General features: G+C 45.2%; 2 long non-coding RNA genes across 2 annotated transcripts; both read left to right on the top strand.

Moving 5' to 3' along the window:
* Positions 1-310: 310 nt before the first annotated feature.
* On the top strand, positions 311-7,144 carry LOC310750836. Its single transcript, XR_014542325.1, has 2 exons — positions 311-431; positions 6,618-7,144. It is a non-coding gene; the product is annotated as an uncharacterized lncRNA (long non-coding RNA).
* A 3,599-nt stretch (positions 7,145-10,743) lies between these two features.
* Positions 10,744-20,158, top strand: LOC310750738. Its single transcript, XR_014542210.1, has 3 exons — positions 10,744-11,080; positions 13,847-13,966; positions 19,738-20,158. It is a non-coding gene; the product is annotated as an uncharacterized lncRNA (long non-coding RNA).
* The last annotated feature ends 537 nt before the right edge of the window (positions 20,159-20,695 follow it).

The raw sequence follows: 20,695 nt of genomic DNA, 5'->3' as shown, positions 1-20,695 counted from the left end.
GGGGGTTGTAGAAGACCCTTGGGGTCACTTCCAACTCTACAATTCTAAGGGGGGGTAGGTCCTAATGATCTGGAATTCTTCTGGTTTTAGAAATCACAGCATGCTACTTGTAAGTGAATGTTTTACCACCATTTTGAGTTACAGATTATTCCTACCAAGGGCATGAGATATGAGGGGCCTTGTGTTTCAGTAATGAATTTGCACACTGATATTTTTAATAGATTACTGCTTAAGATCCACTATATAAACCCACCTCCATTCATCCTACAATCCAGTTTATAACCTTGACCATAAATAGCACTTCAATCTTTGGCTTTTGGATTCTCTGTTACTGCTGCAACTTCGTCCCACATTTTGAACCAGTGGAATGAAGATGTTGTACAAGATGCCAGCTGTCAGTTTCTTAGTTGCTCTCTGCTTGGAGACCATTGGTAAGTCTTTGTCTGCTTAAATGAGGTGTCATTGCCACTAAAGCCGCAAGGCTGTGCAAACCTTTTTGAGAAAAAGTCTCAGTGAGTTTAGTAGGACTTAGTTCTGAGGAAGCATCCGTAGGATTAAGCTGTGAATCTTTCACAAAGATCTTTCAGTGAAAGTCGAAGTCATAAGCTATGGGAACATTTTTCAGAGTGATCATAGTTGTTTCTTCAGTGGTGGTGTGAACCCAGCTTTGCAACTTGCCATATGCACATATGCAGGCAAGCAGATAGGCAGGAATGCAAAGTCCAATTCACCATACACTCAAAAATCAAGGGGGAAAATGATTGGAAAACAAAAGGTCACTTGCAACTTGCAACACACACACACACAAGAGAGAGAGAGAGAGAGAGGGAGAGATTCACTATAAACAGATTATTGTTCCTTTTTGAAAAATTTTTTTATTAATTTTCAATTACAAAAATCCAATATATGCCACATTGTATCAATAACAAACAGATTCTTGTTCCCAAAGGTATTCTGCTGTGCCAGTTCTAAAGGTCATAGCCCCTTGTTTTAGAATTCCAATGTAAAGGCATCTTTTCCACCCTTGATAGGAAAAGCTACGTTTGTGGTGGCTGTTTTGTAACAGCAAGGAGCACAATCTATGCTTTCTCTTGCACCTGGCATTGAAATGCAGGCAGTTCTGCACAGCTTCTCCTGCCTTTTTGCAGTTCCCAACAAGCCAAGTTTAGAGCAGCCACTTTCAAAGCCAATTCCCAGGCAGGTCTGTTGGCCACTAGCCATTCTTCCACAGGTTCCTGCCAGAAGCCCCAGAAAGGAGATCCTACACTGGGACTGAAATAGAACAGCTGGTACAATCGCTTCACTGCCCCACTAACAGAAGAGGAAGTGAATGGGGTTATATAGCCACCCCCTTTTAGGAGACCCAACAAGAGGAACAAGCTTATATTCTCTTAGTGGGGGTGGGGATGTCTGCCCCCCGGCCTAACTGGACATGCCATGAGTCCTAATTTCTCCCCTGGGACCATTTACCCCAAACTACTGTGGTCTAAACTACTGAGCCTCTTGGGGTTGGTGATCAGAAGGTCGGCGGTTTGAATCCCCACAACGGGGTGAGCTCCCATTGCTTGGTCCCAGCTCCTGCCAACCTAGCAGTTCGAACGCATGCCAAAAAGTGCAAGTAGATAAATAGGTACTGCTCCGGCAGGAAGGTAAACAGTGTTTCCGTGCACTCTGGTTTCCGTCACGGTGTTCCGTTGCACCAGAAGCAGCTTAGTCATGTTGGCCACACGACCCGGAAAAACTGTCTGCGGACAAACACCGGCTCCCTTGGCTTGTAAAGCGAGATGAGCACCACAACCCCAGAGTCATCTGCGACTGGACTTAACTGTCAGGGTTCCTTTACCTTTACCTTTTTACACCCCCCCTGCCCCACGCTTGATGTGATATGTGAAATCAGGTGCTGGTCAGGTAGCAATGTGGCTGCCAATGTGCAATGCAGGGGGGCTTGAAGCATGCTCCTGGTCGTGCACTGGCAATCAGCTGATTGGCACTTGCTTTCAGCATAAAAGGATCAGCTGCAATACTGATCTAAGCAGAAAAGCAGAGCTGAACATTAGCAGTCACTTCAAGCCCTGTTTGGCTAGGCAGTCTCTGTTCACCTCTTGATATGGGCCCCCAAGGGTAGGGAAACCCAGGATCTGTCTTGCCAGCCGGGTCCTGTTCCCCACCCCTGTCTTAGTACTAAATGAGCAAGAGGCTAGGCCTAATTGGGCTAGGTTTGCCCCCTCACTGTGGTGTTCAGTGAACATGTCCCACAGCAGTGGATGAAGGGACTCTGTGTTAAGAGCTTCAGTGTGTGAAGGAAGACTTGGGTCTATTCAGGTTCCCCTCTCTTGTAGGAGAACTCTAGTTGTGTGGACATGTATTGGTCACACCCAGAGATTATTTTTTTCCAGTCAGAACTTTCAGGTGGGTGCCATTGCCATTCTAAGAGAATGAGGGAGGTGTTTCATGGTGAGTTCCGGCACCTCTTTTTCTAGAAAAATGGCACTGATGACATCACATCACATGCTGCCTGAACAGGTGGTTGGTGGGACTGCATAGTTAATCAGTGTATTGAATTCCCTCCCCCCCTCAGAGGTAAAAGCGAATAGCAGAGATCTCAGGTGTCATGGCTGTGATGATGTACAACCGAACAATCAATGCGCAAAACACAAATTCACCTGTATTACTGAAAGCACTGGGTATTGTTACAACAGAATGGTGAGCTACGGTGAGTCTTAAAGGGAAAATGGGATGGGGAGTTGGATTTGACTGGCAAGCCAGATTATTATCTCCCTCAGCCATTGCAGACCAGGTTTTGACAGGTGAATAGAGTTAGCCTACTTTCAGTCACCTGATGCCCAGTGAAGGCTGGCCTATTAGGGCCAAGGAGACACTGCCCCACCAAACTCAGTCTGCCCTCAGCCAGCCCTCACTTGCCCTGCTGAAATATACTCGGAGTCGAGTGTGGATTTCATGCTCTTTATTCAGCTCATAGTAGTGAGGAATGAAAGTTCCCCCAAAGTATCTGCTTTATATACATTATTTACACAATGGGTCGCATGTGATTGGCTAATTCTGGGGATTCTCCTGTAGGCCAATCAGCTTGCGGATTCACTTCCACCTGGAGCTGGATTGGGTGGCTCCTGCGACCAATCATACTGCTGCATTGTTCTAGGACCAATCAGACTGCTGCATTCTGGACCCTATTGTTTAGGACCAATCAGATTGCTGCATTCTGAATCCTATTGTTCTAGGACCAATCAGACTGCTGCTTTTTTGGATCCTATTCAACTCAGTACATAACACCTGCCTTCTTAATTACAACCAGTCCAGAGGGTGAAACTGGGGGGTCAGCTTCCTCCTCCTGAATCTCAATGAGGAGGAGGATTGAGGGGGGAGGACACTTGAATTGGCTCTCTTCCATGAACTCTGGTTTCACTTACTGTCAGAGCTCCCTGCTTGCTGCCCCACCAGCCGCAAAGAGCACCAACCACCACAGACCAGAAGAAAAGGGAAAGGCACAGATAGCTAGATAAACTAGAGCAGAAGTAGACAACCTAAGGCCCGGGGGCTGGATGCAGCCCAATCGCCTTCTAAGGCCCGGGAATCAGCGTGTTTTTACATGAGTAGAATGTGTCCTTTTATTTATTTATTTATTTATTTATTTATTTATTTTAAAAAGTAATATTTATTAAAGTTTCAAAAAGTTACAAAAATAAGAATAATAATAATAAAACAAAAAAATACAAAATACAGAAAAATAAAAACAATTAAAAACAGATCAATCTTCCCATTACTTATCTTTCATTGGCCTTGTTTCCTCGACTTCCTCACACCTCCCTTTTTGTATCCCACTTCTAATATTTGTTTCAGCAAATCCTTTCCCTCTTTCTCTATTTTCGGTCATCTTATCAATAACATATTCTTTAACCTTATTTCCCATTACGGGTAAATTACCTATATGTACTTAACTCCTTATATCATTTCTGCTAAATCCATAAAGTGTCATTCCATCATTTTTCTAACAGTCATTACTTTAACAATATTTCTAAATAAACATTTTAAATTATCCAATAATCTTCCACTATTTCCTCTCCCTGGCTTCGGATTCTGCCAGTCCTTTCCGTCAGTTCCATATAGTCCATCAACCTGGAGATCTTATGTCTGAGGCTCTTAAATCTTTTCCAAGCCCCTTCTGCGGATCTTCTTCATATTCTTTGATACTCAGGAGCAAATCTCGAGAAAACTCCAACCTAGCAATGCTTTTATTCCTTCTGAACAATTCAACCAAATTTCCATAGTTAAAAGTAAAGTCAATAAAGAATTTCTGGACATATTTCAGACTTCTTCCACTTCTAGATGTCCCCAAAACTTCAGGCACCTCCAAACCCAAACCCATGTCCCAAAAGTCAATCAATCCCTGGATAGAGGAATCTTTCCAACTTTCCTTCTTCAATCCAAGTCGGGATCCAAACCTCCAAAATTGGCTTTTGCTAAATTCAATCCTGAATGACCTCGATTTGTAATCCACAACTTGCTTCTGAGAAGTTAAGGGACCCGCTTGTACAACTTTAAGTTCCACAACATCACCTTTCTCCTTTTCCTCCACCATTTGTCCTACCAAGATATGTTCCTGTGCCAACTCCTGAATTGTTTCTGTATTGATGCTCACTTTTTGGCTCAAGTTAGTCACTTTCTGCTCCAAGTTGTCAATTTTAAATATCGTGTCCTCTGTCTTTTTGTGGAGCTGTTCCAGCGTATAATTTATCTTATATAAAGCAGTCACAATAGCTTCTCCTATCAACATTTTGAAAAAGTCCAAGGTCAGTCTCTGGTTCTCAGAGACTTTATCTTGCAGCTGGGGTACTCCTTGTTACTTTCCTGCAACAGTTTCACATGCTCCCTCTAGAGGGGAACAGTTTCACTTGTAACAATTTTTTGAACACGACTCAAACGAATAACAATAGCTTCAATTTTCGGTTACTTTTTCCTCCTTTTTTTTGAACGCAAATGAGGGCAAATGGAAACAGTATCTTTCTTGTGCTAACTGTCAAATCCGTTCTGTCAATAAACTTTCCCCGGACGTCAACTGGCAGACCTTTTCCAGGCTCGGAGCAGTGGCAATTTAATTTTGACTCTCTCCTGCAGGCACACTAAATCCGAGACTACCCCCCTCTTCTCCTGCTTCCAAGGGGGGTTATATGATTTTGTCCGATGGAAATTTAATCCTTTGTCAAAAGCTTTCAACGACTTTAGCTTATGGCGTCTTTGCTTCAGTCTATTTACAAAAAGCGGAAGGCGGACTTCCTGTTTAGAACCTTCCCGCTTTGGTGCCAAATTAAAGAATTTCAAGTATTTCAAAACCCAATTTTCCGTTCTACTCACGGGTACTTGTTTAGAGTCCAATTGTCCACAAGAAAAAGTCAGCGCTCTCCGGCAACAGCTATGCGGCTTCACTCCGTAAAAATAGCGGTCTATTCAAAACACCGCACCGCTCACCCCACGTTGCTTCAGATCCCCGAAAAAGGGTTTCCCTGCGAGTAGGGGGGGCGCTCCTGGTGTCAGCCAAATCCCACGTTCCCAGGCTTCCTCCGCCTGGGATTTTTGAAGGGTCTCCGCCTTCGCCGCGGCGGCAAGACCCAATTTCCGCGGAGCGGGTTCCTCTTGGTCAGAGGAACTCCGCCATTGCCGATGGCGCTAACCCGGAAGTCCCGAATGTGTCCTTTTATTTAAAATACATGTCTGGGTTATTTGTGGGGCCTGCCTGGTGTTTTTACATGAGTAGAATGTGTGCTTTTATTTAAAATGCATCTCTGGGTTATTTGTGGGGCATAGGAATTTGTTCATCCCCCCCCCCAAAAAAAAATATAGTCTGGCCCACCACATGGTCTGAGGGACAGTGGACCGGCCCACAGCTGAAAAAGGTTGTTGTGCCCCAGAACTAGAGCCATGTCTTTATTTGATATCAACAAACTGGGATCTGTAGTCATCCCCCATTGCAGAAACTAAAGCTTGGTCTGCCAACATTGGCTCTGTGTTCACCTACTGTTGGCCTGTCTGCTTTCGATGGGCACTAGCCACAAATGCTGATGCCACAATGACACCAGTTGACCTTTTTTTGCCCACATGGGTCTTACAAAGATAGTGCTTTGCATGGGGCACCTAAAGACCCAACAATCAGCTGGCAGCCGAATCTCACCAAGCCTCTTTGAAAGCATTGTTGGAACTTCAGAAGCACCTTTCAAAGTGCTGACTTGTGGAGCACTTTGCTGTGGATTCACCCTTGTGCCGCCATATGTGCCGACCTAATCCTGTGTGGAATGCCCGCACTGCAACTTTGAGGCCAAATTAGATGTGTGACAGCAGCAAACCTGGGTGTCCTAATCAGGCGACTCCTGAATTCCTATAAAGGGGGATGCAAAGTGAATTAATGCAATTGAAGAAGTGTTTGTTTTTGAACCTCCTCAAATATTTGTGGTAGCAGTTGTACTTAGGAAAGCATAACTACATTTTTGCATGCCTGTCCAAATAGAGTTTTCTCACATTCGGGAATGTTTGAAATATTTCCACCACAAATTCGTTGCCACCCAAGGCTGACTCTTCTCTATTTTTGTCTCTTTTCATGGGCACAGATGATTTAACACTGTTCGTGGACCGAGGCTGCGTTGGTAATTGTATTCATCTACGGCGAGATGCGCACTATAGGAATCTTACCTGGTGCTGTCAAACTAATTTCTGCAATACGGAAAATATCTGGCCCCATGATGTCCCATCAGAGCTAATAATAACATAACAGCATAACAATGGTTTGAGACAGGGATTCTGGGAGCTTGTGTAGCAATGTGCCCATTGTCTCCCCTACTCCCAATCACAACCCATCTTGTGGCTTTCTTTCTTGCATTGCTTTGTCAATTACATGTTACATTTATGCCATTTTTAATCCATGTTACTTTGTAAATACTATATAATGTTTCCCTTTATGTCACTACATCATTCTTCAATGTTCATAATATTTTCTCCTTCATCCATTTTCTGGATGAAGCAGTGTGTATCAATAAGCCAATGAATTCATTTCTACTGCAGCCTGATTAATGCATATAATTTCACAAGATTTATATACCACTTGATTGAAATAAAATATCAAAGCAGTTGGTCTTGATCAATAGTTATGCTATACCCCCTGACTCACCGGGTTTCTAAAGTGCAATTTGCAAGACATATTAGATCACCAACATCATTGTTAGATAAACCCACTAGAGTAGGAGAGGCATAGTTGTCAATGTTTCCCTTTTTTAAAGGGAAATTCCATTATTCCGAATAGGATTCCTCGCAAGAAAAGGGAAAAGTTGACAGCTATGAGGAGAGGCCCACAAGGCCAAGGGCCTCCTAAAACCTGGAGATGCCCCTCATTGGCAATGACAGTCACAAAAAGATATTGAACTAGGAACTCAGCTAGATCAGTAAAGAAAAATTGTTTTATATGTGATATATATGTGATATAACACTGTGACACCAGATGGCGCTGTGGACTCCCGTCTTTCCCTACCGGATTTTCCTGTATGAGGTTTGTAAAGGTAAAGGGACCCCTGACCATTAGGTCTAGTCATGACTGACTCTGGGGTTGCGGCTCTCATCTCGCTTTATTGGCCGAGGGAGCTTCCGGGTCATGTGGCTAGTATGACTAAGCCACTTCTGGCGAACCAGAGCAGCGCACAGAAACGCCGTTTACCTTCCCGCTGGAGTGGTACCTATTTATCTACTTGCACTTTGATGTGCTTTCGGACTGCTAGGTTGGCAGGAGCAGGGACTGAGCAACGGGAGCTCACCCTGTCGCGGGGATTCGAACCGCCAACCTTCTGATCAGCAAGCCGTAGGCTCTGTGGTTTAACCCACACCGCGTATGAGGTTTACAATGCGTTTAACTGAAACACTTCTTTGGTGTGCCTAGATATTGTTTTAAAGAGAGTACTCACTTCATCTTTTTTGTATCATAGATAGAGTCCCACACCAAAATCAAATGTTTGGCCAACTTCCTGTTACAGACCTTGAGTGATGGGAGAGCATCATGGGGCAACCTGACATAGCATTTCATCAGCCTGATTCTTAGGATGTTCCTCCCAGCATGGGACCTAAACCTTATTGTTTTCTTTGTGTTTGGTCAGAGCTCACTGCTATTGCTTGCTGTCTATACAGCAGCCAGGTGGAAGTAACTCATCATGTACCTGACACATGGTAGCTACTTTGAAAGACTGGAACAATCCACTCATTTATCACTTCAGAAATTCCCTTGTTTGTAGGTACAAAAGCTATGTTTATAGGTCACGCCTGTTTGTGTTTTCAGGTCATCAGTCTCTTTACCATACATCTCAGGACAAAATAAGATGTCATGGGAGAGGGGAAATGGGGTTTCCAACCATACATTCCTCTTGTCACCTTAACATGGAGACTGGGAATGGGGACGTGTCTATGTGGGAGAGAACTGGCAGGCAGGTTTAACCTTTTCCTCACACTCAGATTCTCCACTGAAAATACTGCAAGATACAGAGGGAAGATCATTTTGTTTGGTTCACATTTTAAAGCAAACTAGCCTACATTATACCTTCCACAGCAGGTGGTGCTGCAGTCTAAACCACGAAGATTCTTGGGATTGCTGATCAGAAGGTCGGTGGTTCGAATCCATGCGATGGGGTGAGCTCCCGTTGCTCTTTTCCAGCTCCTGCAAACCTAGCAGTTCAAAAGCACACCAGTGTGAGTAGATAAATAGGTACGCTGTGGCGGGAAGGTAAACAGCGTTTCCGTGTGCTCTGGCTTCCGTCACAGTGTCCCATTGTGCCAGAAGCAGTTTAGTCATGCTGCCACATGACCCGGAAAGGTTTCTCCCTCAGCCTGAAGCAAGATGAACACCGCACCCCATAGATGCCTTGGACTGGACTTAACCGTCCAGGGGTCCTTTACCTTTACTTTTTTACCTTATACCTTCCACACTAATGCACAGATGAAGACATAGTTATCCTTTAGATTTCATACTTCTCTGAGTTGGTTACTTCCAGGTGCTACAGATTTTTCAACCTGTTTTTAAATGTACATGAAAACATACCAGTCATGGCACCACAGCTTCCCTGGGTGCGGGAATCTGAGGGGAAGGGAGATCTAGCTAAAACAGGGTGTTCTCTCTCTGCTTGCCCACCCTTCCCATTAGTCTCTTTCTGCCACCAGGTGAAAAAGTTTATTTCCTACAGGATGCCTTTTACCAATCACCCATAAAACCAGAGCTCCCCCCCCCCAGATGGGTGCCATTGCCATTATGAGAGAACAAGGGAGGTGTTCATGGTGAGTTCCGGCACCTCTTGTTCTAGAAAAATAGTAAAGGTAAAGGGACCCCTGACCATTAGGTCCAGTCGTGGCCGACTCTGGGGTTGCGGTGCTCATCTCGCTTTATTGGTCAAGGGAGCTGGAGTACGGCTTCCGGGTCATGTGGCCAGCATGACTAAGCCGTTTCTGGCAAACCAGAGCAGCGCACGGAAATGCTGTTTACCTTCCCGCCAGAGCGGTACCTATTTATCTACTTGCACTTTGTCGTGCTTTTGAACTGCTAGGTTGGTAGGAGCTGGGACTGAGCAACGGGAGCTCACCCCGTCGCAGGGATTCAAACCCCTGACCCTCTGATCAGCAAGACCTAGGCTCTGTGGTTTAACCCACAGCGCCACCCACATCCCTGTAGAAAAATAGCACTGCTTAAAACCTCCTTTCTTCTCCTCCTTATTTCTCCTCCAGAACCCTGAAGATGGCCTAGACTTTGACTCTTGAGCATGGAGTGAAATATTAATGGAGATCACAAGTCATTGATGAAACAAAATCAACACTTTACTAATGGGATAAAAAAGTTGTTCTTAGAAACAAAAAGGTTTAAACATAAGACAGTTTACAATGCATACAAGCAATTTCTCCTAATGGAGCAAAAGTACAGCCAAACAAACATAGATGTAAACATAATCCAGTTTTCCCTATCTAGCCACAGTTCCTAAAGCTAAAGACCTATATCAGATTTGATCTTTCTTATGCACTCCAGCTTGTCGGGTATCTCAGGATCCCTTTGTATCCTGAGATCACACCTTGATCTACACATCCCGTCTCATCTTCTAATATTTTGGTATTTTTACTAATATATTCATTTTTATGCACTCATTTCCCTTAAATGTACATTTTATAAACACTGGTGGGAGAGCTGCATTGCAAACTTTGGACAAGGACAAATTTCAGAGAATGGCTACATCTTGGTTCTCTTATTGCTCCAAATTTGCTGGTTTGGGCTTTGAATGTGAACTGAATGGAATTTCTTTCCCATTCCCTAATAAAGGTAAAGATACCCCTGCCCGTACGGGCCAGTTGTGTCTGACTCTAGGGTTGTGCGCCCATCTCACTTAAGAGGCCAGGGGCCAGTGCTGTCCGGAGACACTTCCGGGTCACGTGGCCAGCGTGACGAAGCTGCTCTGGCAAGCCAGCACCAGCGCAGCACACGGAAACGCTGTTCACCTTCCCGCTATAAAGCGGTACCTATTTATCTACTTGCACTTAGGGGTGCTTTCGAACTGCTAGGTGGACAGGAGCTGGGACTGAAAGACGGGAGCTCACCCCGCCGCAGGGATTCAAACCGCTGACCATACGATCGGCAAGTCCTAGGCACTGAGGTTTTACCCACAGCGCCGCCTGCGTCCCATTCCCTAATGGTCGGTGATAAAAACACACAGTCCTAACCTCAACCACATGAAGACAGTAAGATTTTTTCAGGCATGACACCCACACCATTTTTCTTCAAGTACACGGCAAGCCTGCCAAATCTACACGAGTCTCTAACTTCGCCCTCATAAAGCTCTTTTAAAAAAAGAAAAGAAAACTCACCAGGGTCAAGGTTGTAAAATGAAGTCCTCCAGAATTTGCTTCCCATCACCCAGAGCAAAGAGGCTGCAATGTCTAACCGGTTGCTTTTATTTGATTTTGAGGTCCTCGGCTTCTGTTCCTTCCTTGGAAGAAAGAAATGAAAAGATGAGCAACGTTCTGGCAATAGGCTTCTTAGCCCTGCTCTACCTTCATGCTGGTAAGTCACAGAGGCAAGAAGAACAAAGTGCTGTAAAAGGGACCTGCTTGGACAAAAGCCATTGGGGAGAGCTGAGTTAACTCAGACCACCCAGTCTTGAGAACCCCAGTGTTTGTTGAAGCTGCTATAGCTTACTGCTGTAGTGGAGAATAATAGTAACAAATGCATCTCAAATAATAGTGGAGAATCTTCTTTAGCAGTGGAAACTCCCTGCACAATTTCTTACCCTTTGCCATATGCTCAGCCTTTCTAAGAGTGAAGGCACTCTTGCAAGTTGGGGGCTTGCATGGGGGAAAGGGGGGCATGCTTCTTTTAAGATGGTATGTTGACCATCAAAGATAAACACCCACTCTCTATTACACAGGGGTCTGAAAACATTAACGCCCTGGCTGCATTTGAACACACTTTTCATAAGTGCCACCTTCATTTGGATACCTAACTGGACATTTGGATGGGCTATATTCCATCCGTTTCGGGGCCCTAATCCGGCCCACCAGCCCCTGTGGCAGTTTATTTCCTTGGGTAAAATCCCTCACAACTCCAACTCCAAAAAAGCAGCTCAACAACTTCAATCATAAAAAGAACTTTGGTTGGCCCTTTGGTCGGCCCCCAAGGCCCTTCACTTCATCAAATCTGGCCCTCTTTGAAAGAAGTTTGGACACCACTGGCCTATAATATATCAAACTATATCTAAAAGCTAAGATTAATTATAGCAGGAGTGAGGAACCATTTTTATCCCAAGGCCCAAGTTTGCTTGAGCAAATGCTCAGTAATAAAGTTTAATTTTATTTTTATCAGACCATGTTAAAATGTGTCGCGCGAAACTTAAATGTTTGCCTCCCCCCTCACCACAAAAAGCCCAGGTAGAGCATTTTAAACCAGCAGTTCTACACTTAAATGTAAAGAAAATTACTGTATTTTTCGCTCTATAAGACGCACCAGACCACAAGACGCAGCTAGTTTTTGGAGGAGGAAAACAAGAAAAAAAATACTCTGAATCTCAGAAGCCAGAACAGCAAAAGGGATCGCTGCACAGTGAAAGCAGCAATCCCTCTTGCTGTTCTGGCTTCTGGGATAGCTGCGCAGCCTGCATTCGCTCCATAAGACGCACACACATTTCCCCTTACTTTTTAGGAGGGAAAAACTGAGTCTTATAGAGCAAAAAATACGGTATATGGGACAGCTTGTAATTTCAACTGAAGCTTCCAGAATTCTCTCTTTCCTTCATCCCCCATTGGGGGAAAATAGATTCCCTCTGAAATCAAGTACCCAGGTCTGGCCCAAGACATGTTGGCACCGGAGGTGAACCACAAAATGGTTCCCCCTCTCCGTCAGAGAAGACGGGGTGGTTGAAGATCTACATCAGGAACAGGGGGCAGGGCAGAGAAAGATCTACACGGGGATCTGCTGCTCGTGTGGCTCCTGCTGCCTGAGCTTAGACTATCTGCCTTGAGGCATGGTTTCTAAAAGTGAGAAAAGCAGGGACAAATGGGCACGGACATTTTCTCCCTAGCTTTTTCTAGTCAAAAGAGTTGCTTAGTTTTGCTTTTTTTAAAAACTGTTTCCTCTCCAAAGGTGGGATCCATTGCTAGTGATTTTAGACTGGCTAAGCAGAGAAGGTGGACAGAAGGCTCTCAGTAATTGGAAATATATTGATGCTATTGATTCCCTCCTGTGACAGGAGAAAGACTGAACCTTGGCTTTGAAGGGGGGTTTTTTGTGTGTGGGGGGGTCCAGAATCTTGGATAGCTCCACCCCACTTTGCGCATAAGAGAACTTCCCCTGATCCCTTGTTGAGTGTGTTGGCAGGTTTTGCCTTTCCCATAGCAAAACGTCACAACTTTGGCGGTATCAGGCCTTGGGCGGAATCCTTTAGTCTATCTTCCTGAATGGGAGGGGCGTGCAGCGGTGACCCACACCCCCTTCCTCTTTGCAGCGGTGATACCAGGGTTGCCCGTTAAAGGGGTTTCTGAGGGGAGGCTTTGACCGTACATCGAGAGGTTGTCATTGCTCTCCCCTGCGACGGCGGCTTAACGGGGCGGCTATCTCTGCTTGAACATATGTTCTCCAGAGCCGGCCCATCCCCCCCCCACACACTGGATAACCCTGATGTTCCCTAGATCCCCGGCTGGGGACTGGGGAGGGATAACGCCCAATGCCTGAGCCAAGGTCTACCCACACCTGAAATATAATAAAGTTGTGGCCAATTTAATCCCATAGCACATTGTCTTGAGTCGTTATTCCACATGGGGGCCCCGCTCAGGGTTTGGGGGACTCCGCCTGTCCACGCAATTGGAAATATATTGATGCTATTGATTCCCTCCTGTGACAGGAGAAAGACTGAACCATGGCTTTGAAGGGGTTTTTTGTGGGGGGGTCAGAATCTTGGATAGCTCCACCCCACTTTGCGCATAAGAGAACTTCCCCTGATCCCTTGTTGAGTGCTGCTTTTCATGCAGCTATGGCTGTCGCCTGTTCTAGCCTGGGGAGCCATTTTCTTTCTTTCTTTCTTTCTTTCTTTCTTTCTTTCTTTCTTTCTTTCTTTCTTTCCTGTTTTCATTCATTTTCATGGTACAGAAAATAATTTTTTTTAGAAAACAATTGCTACAACAGTAAACCACAAGTAACTTGTCCTGATAAAATTACAGACTTTTTATCACGCCATGTGTTAAAGTTTCATTTGATTACTCTAAGAGATGATGACACATTTTCCCATTCTTAGTAGCCACTCACTTAATGTTTTCCCTTTCTTTTCATCTGGCTCAGCTGGAGCTCCAAAGTGCTTGGAATGTAAAAAAGTTGCACAAGATAACACCTGTACGCATAAAGAAAAAACATGCTCAGCGAGATTGTGGAGATTCTGCTATTCCCGGCTGAAGGTTGAAGGTGAGTCCAGCAGGCAATGATTACTTTTGGGATCCTGCGCACACAATGGAAAGAGAATTCTGCTGGAATAGTTATAATCCATCTTGTTCTTAAAATACATTTTGCAAGATCTTGCTGCAGACATACAGAAAGCACTTTCTGATGTTGCTGTTACGAAAAAGGAGCAATGCTGCTGAGTGCTCCAGGTGGCTGGAAAGCCAAACAGGATGTTGATGTTATGGGACTGTACCGTGGCAACAAAGGACAGTCTATTATGTGCACTGAGCACCGGATGTTAGCTCAGAGTGTCACATGACCCTGTACTGGAAGTACATGGGTGGAGTTTATTCTCACTCTGCAGCTGGGTATCAGAGGGTACAGACATGTTTTCTCTGTACTGGTGAAAGACAGGAATAAAGACATGTAAATATATTTCTGTCTGTCTCATTCCCCTCCCTGGGAGAGGAGGGGGAGGAATGGTGTGTTCTTCTTTCACGTTGGGAAGAATCGCCGATTGGAGACCTCCCTTGATCCTGCCGGGAGTCGCAGACAGGAGGTCACAAGGATTCAAGCCGGGCACCTGGAGGGTGGCCAAATTCCTCTGATATATGGCTTGATATCAACATATGGTAGCAGACGCTGCTGGTTATCTGATCCATGGGAATCAGCATGAGAGGTGAGAGGTTGATGGATCGTGTGCCATCCTCTGCACCAAGGAAAGAAGATAACGTCTGCATTGCAGCCAGAAGCTGAACAGACGGCTGGACCCCAAGAGGGGGTGTTTTCCAAGCAACGGAGCCCCAAAAAGGTATGCTGAATATCGGGCTAAAAGTGTGAATGCAGATTGATTTATTCTCTGGTTCACGAGAGAGCTGCGTTTGGAAAAAAAAAACAGCTCTGAGAGTAAAGGCTTGCATACCACAGATTTTTGTGGTGAGATAACGAGGAGGTATGCACAGTTGCTAAGCAACGACAGTCAGGCCAGTGGAAAACTACTGACACCTGGGGCTGGCTCAGTCAGAGCCGGGAAAGCGAAAGTTGTTTTGACTTTGAGACAGCTTGGAGATTGCCTGCCTGAGAGAGAGGCAGAAAGACAGCTCAAAAGGAGCTTTTGGGATTTTAACTGGCTCGAGAGTGGAGAGCTGAGGCTTGGATTCAAAATGGATGCCAAGGACAGGGGGAGGGAAGAACGGAGTTCTAATTCCCCCACTGATGAAGCTACTGGAGAGGATGCTGTAGCTTTGAACGCTGTTCGATGTTATAATTGCGGACAGGCTGGGCATCTTCAGCGGAGCTGCAAGAAGCCACGCCAGCCAAAAGGAGCGAAGGGCCGCTCAGCAAAGCCTGAGGCGTCAGGCAAAGGTCATACCAAGCCTATGGTGGAACCTGCAAGGGCTTTGATGGCGAAAGGAACCACGCCAGATGTTGGGAACGCGTTTATTATCGACACTGCAGCGACGGTTCATATGTCCCCACACAGAGGACTCTTTTCATCGTTTAAGAAGCAAAGCTTCGCTGTGACACAGGCCAACGGTCAGGAGCTGGAAGCGACCGGAAAAGGGACTGTCTATCTTAAGAGTCTGAACTTGACAATAAACAATGTTTACTTGGTTCCTGAACTGAAGTTCAATCTGCTGAGTGTTTCGCAGATTGCAAAGAAAGGACTGAGATTGTCCTACGATGCTGAGAGCTGCGAGATTTACAAAGATGGAGAGTTATATCTTTCTGCCAGACAGAAAGGTGGACTGTATTTGTTGGACTTTGAGCAAAGTGATTACATGGAATGTAATTCTGAGTCTAACTTGATTTCTCTTGCAGGTGTGACCAAAACGAGCGCCAAGAAGGTGGCCAGGGTCGACAGAGCGTTTCAGCGGGTGTATGCTGATGTGATTGGTCCTCTAGAACCATCTAGAGGCAATGCAAGATATTATCTTGTGTGTGTGGATCATTTCTCTAACTTTGTCTGGGTTTATGTGTTAAAGAAACCACAGGAAGCCTTGGAAAGGTTTCAGGAGTTTTGTGACAAAGTTAAAGATATGCATGATGCTAACATTGATTGTCTTTTGACAGATAAGAAGCAGTTTTTTCTTTTACAGGATTTCCAGAGGTTCCTGCAGAAGAAGGGGATCAGACACAAGATTGCTGTTTCAGCGGAAGCATGGAACAGGGGTGTCTGTGTAAAAGTGAACAAAGAATTGCAAAAGGGAATGAATGCACAATTGCTTAGTTCACATCTGCCACATGAGTTCTGGGCGGAGTCACTCATGTCGTTTTGTCATGCGTGGGTGAGAAAGGTTTCGAAAGAGTTGGGAAGTTCTCCTTTTGAGAAACTGTTCCGGAGAAAACCTTCTGTTGCCCATTTCAGGGTTTTTGGGTCTCATGTGAGGACAGAAGCTCCAGGTGGAGTAAAGAATGCCAGAGGCATTTTTGTGGGATATGAAAAGGGTCTCTACAGAGTAATTTTGTCTGAATCTGGTCAGGTGATTCTCACAAAATTTCTAGAGAGTGCTCCTGAAAAGGAGAGAGTGATAGTGCACACATTTCCCACAGAGGACGATTCAGATGATGATGATGATTTCACAGATTACAGTGGTACTGAGAGTGACAGTGATAGCTCAGAGAGCTCAGTTGTCACAGTCATTGAGAGGAAATCTCACACAATGGATAGACCTTCACAGGTGAAGGTTGAACCACTGTTTACTGTTGGAACTGGTTCTCCTAAGAGTCCTGAGACAGAACCAGTGAGCAGAGAGGATCAGCACCTCTTGCGCAGGTCTGAGAGAGTCACAAAGGGTGAACCACCCAAAAGGTACTCAGAAGGGTATGCTAATTTAGCTGTTGCATGTGTTGCTGTTGTACACAACCGAGGACAGGTTGGAGCTGTGTCTAAGTCAGAGACAAAGACACAACAGAGAGTTGCTAGCCAAGGGAGTGCAGATGCACTCGTTCCTTGGAAGCCAGACAACCAGAGAGGTACACTGGGGAAACCAGTGGCGGGTAGTTCCAAGGGTGGAACTGAAACAACAGGGGAGTGTTATGTGTATAACAACTGTTTGTTTTCTTCTCTGGATCACGCTTTGCTTGCCGCAACATGCATTGATTCTTTTGGGGGAGGTTGTTACGAAAAAGGAGCAATGCTGCTGAGTGCTCCAGGTGGCTGGAAAGCCAAACAGGATGTTGATGTTATGGGACTGTACCGTGGCAACAAAGGACAGTCTATTATGTGCACTGAGCACCGGATGTTAGCTCAGAGTGTCACATGACCCTGTACTGGAAGTACATGGGTGGAGTTTATTCTCACTCTGCAGCTGGGTATCAGAGGGTACAGACATGTTTTCTCTGTACTGGTGAAAGACAGGAATAAAGACATGTAAATATATTTCTGTCTGTCTCATTCCCCTCCCTGGGAGAGGAGGGGGAGGAATGGTGTGTTCTTCTTTCACGTTGGGAAGAATCGCCGATTGGAGACCTCCCTTGATACTGCCGGGAGTCGCAGACAGGAGGTCACAAGGATTCAAGCCGGGCACCTGGAGGGTGGCCAAATTCCTCTGATATATGGCTTGATATCAACAGTTGCCTCCTATTGGTGAAGACCTACTGATGTTGGGGGGCTGTGCCACTCACCCTTGACATGTTATTTATTTTTTATTAATATACATTTTTATTAGTTTTTACATATATTTTCCAAACAGAACATATCATCTCATCTCATCTTATACAACATTTTGGCTATTTTAGCCTGAGACTTCCATCAACCACGTCTAATGATTTTCAAACCTCATCTCTTAATCTTACATTTGATCCTAACTATTACTTTTAATAATCCATAGCTTAAAATCCATTCTCATGAATCGTTTCTGCAATATTTCATATAGTTCTCCTTACAAAACTTCTTGTAGTCCTACAAGCGTAGTCAGTTGGTTACAATTGTCTTTCAGATAACTTGTATATTTACTCCAATCTTTCAAGAATTTCTGGTCCCGCTGGTCATCCTTGGCATGTTTAATTTGTCTATCAATTGAATAGCTGCCTCTGTATACCGATATATACACTTTGTATATCACTATATAAGCATACCAGTTTCCAGCCTCTCTCTTTCAAAAGACTACAAGATAGGTAGGTAAGGTAATGTAAAGAACCCCTGGATGGTTAGGTCCAGTCAAAGGCGACTATGGGGTTGCGGCGCTCATCCTGCTTTCAGGCCAAGGGAGCTGGCATTTGTCCACAGACAGCTTTTTGGATCATGTGGCCAGCATGATTATTTTGCCTTTGGCACAATGGAACACTGAGATGGAAGCCAGAGTGCACAGAAACGATGTTTACTTTCCTGCCATATTGGTACCTATTTATCTACTCGCACTGGCATGCTTTCGAACTGCTAGGCTGGCAGAAGCTGGGACAGAGCAATGGGAGCTCACCCTATCATGCGGATTCGAACCACCAACCTTCCGATCGACAAGCTCAAGAGGCTCAGTGGTTTAGACCACAGTGCCACCCGCGTCCCAAGATAGGTAGATATTTGCTTGTCAACTGTACTGTTAAATAAATAGGTGATCTGCCATGAAAACAATTGAAAAAATAGAAATAGGAAATGGGGGGGATGTGTGTTAAGGTTGCATTCCACTAAAGATGAAACCATCATTTTCATACTCTTGCCCTGTACAGTGGTACCTCTGGATGCGAACAGGATCCGTTCCGGAGCCCCTTCGCATCCAGAAGCGAACGCAACCCGCTTCCGTGAATGCATGTGACCTCATTTTGACCGTCTGCGCATGCGCGAGTGGTGAAACCTGGAAGTTACGTGCTCCATTACTTCCGGGTCGCCACAGTGCGCAACCCGAAAATACTTATCCCGAAGCTACTTCAACCCGAGGTATGACTGTAATTGGTAAGAGTTCGTCCTCTGTAAATGGCTGAAGTTTGTTACAGGGGAGAGAGACACAAGTCTAGAAATGTCATATCACATGTCTATTGAATGTACCCAAAGGAACCTCAGGAGGACCTTTCAGAGCTAACCTCCCCACTGTACTAACTGAGGCATTTCTGCTAATCCTGTTATAGTTATCATTAATGCAATTTATTTAGCTTGTTGTTGCTTACTATTAAAAAGAAAGAAACTCCACATGACTGGGTTTTTTGGTTTTTTGCTTTAATCTTGCAAGTCTGTTGGGCCATTGTGTACCAGGAGACATCTGGAATGCATGCAGTTCTCAGTTAGGGAAGAGGCAAGGGCAACTCAGCTCCAATATCAACCCAAAGCACCCATGGGCAGGGACCAGCTCCCTGGAATATCCCAAGGGTGTGGCTCACAATGGCAATGAATGTGTTAAAAGGTAAAGGGACCCCTGACCATTAGGTCCAGTCGTGGCCGACTCTGGGGTTGCGGCGCTCATCTCACTTTATTGGCCAAGGGAGCCGGCGTACAACTTCCTGGTCATGTGGCCAGCATGACTAAGCCGCTTCTGGTGAACCAGAGCAGCACACGGAAACGCCGTTTACCTTCCCGCCGGAGTGGTACCTATTTATCTACTTGCACTTTGACGTGCTTTCGAACTGCTAGGTTGGCAGGAGCAGGGACCAAGCAATAGGAGCTCACCCCGTCATGGGGATTCGAACCGCCAACCTTCTGATTGGCAAGTCCTAGGCTCTGTGGTTTAACCCACAGCACCACCCCCTTCCTAATCCTACTGGTGGTTACATGGTAAGAGAGGAAAGGTTCTTTGGGAGGAAATACGCTTATCAAGTTGGGGTGTCCCATGGTACATTTTTGTCTTTCTTTCTCTTTTATCCAGGCGCCACCTCAAGTGTGGATCGGGGATGCTCTATGGTTTGCCGCAGCATAAAGAATGTTAAAAGTCAACGCGATGAGAAAATGATGTGCTGCGTGAGAAACCTTTGCAACACTCACAACTTGTGGCACAATAAATAAACCATTCTGAGTGGATGGATGAAGAATAAATCTTTATTGGGAATGAATTTATGTTTTTGACCGAATTTCCACAGTAGCAGACTTATGAATGCAAAGGTTGGGAACCTTTCTCAGCCTCAAGACCACATTCCCTTCCGGGCATTATTCCAGGAGCCACAGAATCGTGGTGGGCAGGTCCTGAGAAAACAATTACTGTAAATTTTACCTTTGTGCAGTAGACTAAACTCCATGCACACACACACACACACACACACACACACACACACACACTCCATCCTCCTTTCAGACAAGCAAGAGGCCATTATCAGAGTTTCAAGGAACACTCCAGTCAGGCAAAAATACTCATGGAAACTGTTGAAGTGTGTGGCTTGGAGAAAGTTTTGAGGGTCAAGCACAGCGCTTCATCAGGTCTGAAGTTCCCCCAACACTATGTTCACACATGGCTCTTAACAGCACATGCACAATGAGAACCGGTGAAATTTGATGCAGGATGATTCACTGAGGTAGAAGGTAGAATAGAAGAGAATAGAATAGAATAGGCAACTTGCTTGCTTAGAAAAAGCTGTTACAGTTTCTTCTCCCTTCCCCTCAGAGCAAGATGATCATAGTATCAAAGAACTTTGTGGTTGGGGAAGAGACCATATTTTCAGGGTGGTCATTTGAGAGACTCCAGGACTGTTGGGCTCATTTGACTTCATCTCTGAGGTCCATCCTTGGCCTCAACTCTGGCTCAGCCTCATGAAGAGTGAAGGCCTCAGACACCGTGAGGAACACCCACCCACACCATTCTTCCTCAGGAACATGACAGACCTTCAGATAAT

This window comes from Podarcis filfolensis (assembly GCF_964270895.1).
Source record: "Podarcis filfolensis genome assembly, chromosome: 15".
Lineage (NCBI taxonomy): Eukaryota > Metazoa > Chordata > Lepidosauria > Squamata > Lacertidae > Podarcis > Podarcis filfolensis.
Note: the sequence above shows the minus strand (reverse complement) of the source record. Positions and strands in the feature narration are given on the sequence as shown.